The sequence below is a fragment of the Rana temporaria genome, chromosome 5 (genome assembly GCF_905171775.1).
Source record: "Rana temporaria chromosome 5, aRanTem1.1, whole genome shotgun sequence".
Lineage (NCBI taxonomy): Eukaryota > Metazoa > Chordata > Amphibia > Anura > Ranidae > Rana > Rana temporaria.
Genome location: NC_053493.1, coordinates 215,450,426 through 215,455,327, shown reverse-complemented (window position 1 = coordinate 215,455,327; position 4,902 = coordinate 215,450,426). Strand labels below are relative to the sequence as shown.

The following is a 4,902-nucleotide window of genomic DNA, read 5'->3' as shown; positions in this document are numbered from 1 at the left end:
ATACTAGGCTGGGCTGGAAGATAAATATGGAAGTGATGAGAGCTGCATTCTTGTGTGTGTATATACACAGTATATATGTGTGTGTATATAATATATATATATACATACATAGATACACACACACACATAGAGTATATCTGATTATATATATATATATACACACACACACACACACATAGCAGAATGAATATACAGTGTGTATGTGTATATATATATATATATATATATATATATATATATATATATATATATATATATATATATATATATATATATATATATATATATATATATATATATATATATATATATATATATATATATAGCTAGAATGCCTCTCTCATCACTTACTTACATGTATAAATATTTTTCTCATTTCTTTTTTTTCATTCCTTTTATTGGGATGTGGGTCTGTGATTTCTGTGCCTTCAATCTTCTAATATGTAAATCCTGCCCTGGGAAAAACTCTTCAAACAGACAGACTTCTATCATAATACAGGAAGACAGGAAGTGAGCTGGGTGGGAACCAGAGGGGTGCTGAACTTCCACCTCTCACTTCCTGTAAGGCCTAGTCTGAAAAGGAAAGCATGGCATGGTGGAGATACTCTGTATTCTCCTGGATGGATTCTCCTGGATTAAAGGTATGTCTTCTATCAAATAATATTAGAATTGTGACAGTTTGGTGCATGAGTTAAGTTGTATTTGTCTATTTCCTGCTGAATAGTTCTCATTCTGTGTGCATTCACCTTCCCAGTTACCATGCAGCATGTTCACAGTAATGTAATATTATAGAGCTCCTCTTCCACAGCATGTCACTCTGCTTCATATAATATGTGTGGCTTATATCCAGTGACTGTGTAGCATACTTTCAGTGCACATTGCTGCATATAATATTATACGGCTTCCATTCTATATCCACTCATCATGCAGCATATGGGTTGATTTACTGAAGGCAAATTCATTTTGCACTACAAGTGCACTTGAAAATGCAGTCGCTGTAGAACTGAGGGGAAGATCTGAAATGAGGGGAAGCTCTGCTGATTTTATCATCCAATCATGTACAAGCAAAAATGCTTTTTTTTTTCCATGTCCCCTTCAGATCTACAGCGACTGCACTTCCAAGTGCACTTGTAGTGCAAAGTGGATTTGCCTTTAGTAAATATACCCCATTATAATGTCAGGGCACAGTGCTACCAATGTTTTATGTCTCCCTCCCCTTTTGCATATTATTATCTGCCCTGCTACTAGGTGCCAACAGATATGGATTTTTCCATACAGATACCAATTATGGGCCACCTTTCAGGCCGATAACAATATGAGGTACTGATATTCTGTTTACATCTAGCTGCCCCAGAAGTAGCCTGATATCAGTTGACACCTAGGCCTTTTTTGTATTCTAACAGCCACTGCCCACTGTCAGAATACAGGAAAAAAGAGCAGATAGCAGGGGAATCAATAGCCAGGTTGCTATTGACTATTTTAAATTGCAGTAGCCAATAGCTAGTGGGCTATTGCACCCGCCCACTGCCTGTTGTCAATCAGCAAAGGAGAGGATTTGAAGGAGAACATTCTTCTTCAGGTCTTCCTCTGCTGATTGACAGCAGGCAGTGGGAAGGGGGCACAATAGTCAGCCTAATTTTAAAATTTAAACAGCCAATGGCAGTCTGGCTATGGTTCCCCCACTACCTGCTGTTTACATTCAGCTGCCATCAAATAAAGTGTGCAGAAGGAGGTTAGCGGTGTGTGGTGAATGGGGTGTGTGTGTGTGAGGGGGGGTGGATGGGGTGTGGAGGTGGAAAGCTAAATTTTTTTTTTTTTTGGGGGGATTCTGACAGATGGGCCGCCAGCCGCTGTCAAAGCACCTGACCAAGACTGACAGCTGGTGAATGGAAAACCGGAATAGGCACTTGGAAGAAGGAAACCAACAACTGAGACAACTTGCCTTTGGTAAGCAGACAACTTAATTACGGTGGTGGCACCTTCCATTTTTTTATATCACCACATTCAACTGGCACTGTATCTGATCATCATATCTGCATCATCCTTCATTATTCATTTGGTCATCAGTGTTTAAGTTTTGTGGCGATATCATTAAGAACTTTTGAGGTTTGGTTTGCCAATTGTGTGCTGTTGGCATACAATTTTGGGATCACCAATTTGGCGTATTAACCTCTCAATGTTTATACATATAATTGGACATTCATTTTGTGAATTTATATACTAATTTTTCCGTGCACTCTGATTTTTTGTTTTGGTTAGTTATTGTGCACCGTTTTTGGCATATCAGCCCCTGGATGCCAATATTTCAATGTGAATTGGTATTGGTCAAATTTTTTTATTTTGATCAAATTTTTTATATTGGCGCAGTCTTTTCATTTTTTATCTATTTATTGTGTGTTATTCCACCAGTACTGATTTTTTTTATCTTTATTTTCTGTTTGACCAATCATTTTCCCTTTCATTCTACAGTGTTTTATGGCAGAGTTAGGCAACCTTAGGCCTCGTACACATGACCGGATCTATCTGCTGGGATTGATCCGCGGATCAGTTCCAGCGGACAAATCCGGTCGTCTGTACGGCCTAGCGGATATTTATCCGCGGAGATTCCTCCAGCCGATCGATTTCAAGCGGATAGAAATTTCTTAGCATGCTAAGAAATCTATCCGCTTGAATCGTGTCCAGCGGATTGATCCGGTCGTCTGTACAGACTCACCGGATCAATCCGTCCGCTCCCCTCCCTCGCATGCGTCGTAATGATTCGTGGAAGTACTTACCTTCCAGCGTCGCGCACGTCGCGGCGTCATCGTCGCGGCGACATGTCACCGCGGATGTATTCCACGCGGATTTTGATCCGATGGTGTGTACAAGCCATCGGATCAAAATCCGGAGGAGGAATCTCCGCTGGAAACGGTCCGGCAGACCGTTTCCAGCGGATATCCCCTTGTGTGTACGGGGCCTTAGAGAGGTGGAGATCTACCTGAACAACATGGGAGAAATCAAAGATCACTGGGCACAGTGTCCTCCAATGTTGCCTCCTCACACCTGACTAAAACCTATAATTGCCGTACTACCGCGCTGCAATCACGTGCCTTTCACTGCAATTATGGGTGTTAACATTTTGCCTCCTCACCACCTTGCAGAATTTCTCAGAGGAGCATTGCATACCACACTTGTGAATGAGCCCTTAGTTGCATTTGGCAATAGCACTTTTAAGGCTCATTCACATGTGAATTTGGGGGTGGTAAAACCCTGCCCCCAATCCCTACCCCCTTTAGCTTCTAAGTGGGGGTCAGGGTGCCATAGGAGGTGGATGCTTGAGAGTTACTATTAGCTCTCAAGCAACCAGAAACAACAGTACCAATGGGGATCGTTGGGTAACTGGGAGTTTACTGTACTATATTCATTATAGTATCAGTGAGGTAACTACATACTATATACACAAGTAGGATTTTTGTTTTGTGGAACATATTTACTTTTACCTTGGGAGAAACCCTCCTGGAATATTTTTAAACTAGTGGGGGGGTCAGCAGCAGACTGGAGGAAGCCCTCTAATCATGTAAAAGTACATTTTTCCATGTCATCAATTTCTAACAAATGAAATGAATGGATATAGTGAGAAAATAGGCCATTATGTTACTTAAAAAGTTTTTATGCATTTCCATAGATTTGCCTGGTGTAATGGATACTTTGAAAACCACAAGAGCGCAGCTAATAGTACTGAAGAATGATGGTGGAAGTTCATCCTGTGTGGGTGTATCGTGTGCATCACCTTCTGTCCCGTCTGAAGAGTTGAGCTCATCTCCTTGTCAAGTGTCGTACTCAAGGCCTAAACAGGTAGGTTTTCTTTTGGTACCGAAACATTAAAACGTCTTTTTTTTTTTAAATATCAAACATGTCCTACTCCTATTTACCTGCTCTGTGTAAGGGTTTTTGTACAGAGCAGCTCAGATCCTTCTCTTCTCAGGTCCCATGTCGGTGCTCCTGAACCAGAGCTCTGTGTGTCCAATCACACACTGAGCCTTGCCTTGACCCCATCTCCTAATTAGCTCACTGGCTGTGATTGATAGCATCATGAGCCAATAGCTCCCACCGCTACAGAAAGCCAATCAGCAGTGCAAGTCCCTGAAGAGACAAGGCTCTCGTGGACATCGCTGGATCGAGAGGGGGCTCATGTAAGTATAGGGGGCTGCTGCACACAGAAGTTTTTTTTTTTTACCTTCATGCATAGAATACATGAAGGTAAAAACCCTTGTGTCTTTACAACCACTTCAATAAAGAGTAACTTTTAAGGCAGTGCCTCCAAGCGGCTGAAAGATGGAGAGAAGCAGGTACAGTTAGACCCTATGAAAACATCAGCTTTGACATGTAGACTGTAAGCCAATTTGACTGTTGTGTCAAAATGAGATATCTTGCTCAGTCTGGTAGTAGTCTGAACTAATAAGGCAAGTTGTAGGCAAGATGTTGATTTTTATACTGATTTTTGATGTTTTTATACATGCTTAATTTTGTTAGTTTTATTTACTCAGCTGCATCTGTTAGACTCCTTTCACACTGAGGCAGTTTTCAGGCGTTTTAGTGCTAAAAAGCTCATAAAACTGCATCCCTTTCAGTGCAATGAGTAATTTCACACTGGGGCGGTGCGCTTGCGCAACATTAGAAAAAGTCCTGCAAGCAGCATCTGGGGCGGGTTGGGAGCGCTATAAATAGCGCTCCTAAAATGCACCTGCCTATTGAAATTAATGGGCAGTGCTTCCAAAGCACCCTAAAAGCGCATTAAAAACTGGTCTTTTTCCCTTTAAAAAAAAAAAACGCCTAAAAAGTGCTACAAAAACACTGCAAAACCGCCGGAGCTTTAGCAGCGCTGCAGTGTGAAAAGGGTCTTATATGGCTTTAGATTTACAG

At 41.3% G+C, this 4,902-nt stretch overlaps 1 long non-coding RNA gene across 1 annotated transcript; it reads left to right on the top strand.

The window, feature by feature from the left end:
* The first annotated feature begins 555 nt into the window (after window positions 1–555).
* Window positions 556–3,704, top strand: LOC120939620. Its single transcript, XR_005749316.1, has 3 exons — window positions 556–641; window positions 1,836–1,947; window positions 3,665–3,704. It is a non-coding gene; the product is annotated as an uncharacterized LOC120939620 (long non-coding RNA).
* The last annotated feature ends 1,198 nt before the right edge of the window (window positions 3,705–4,902 follow it).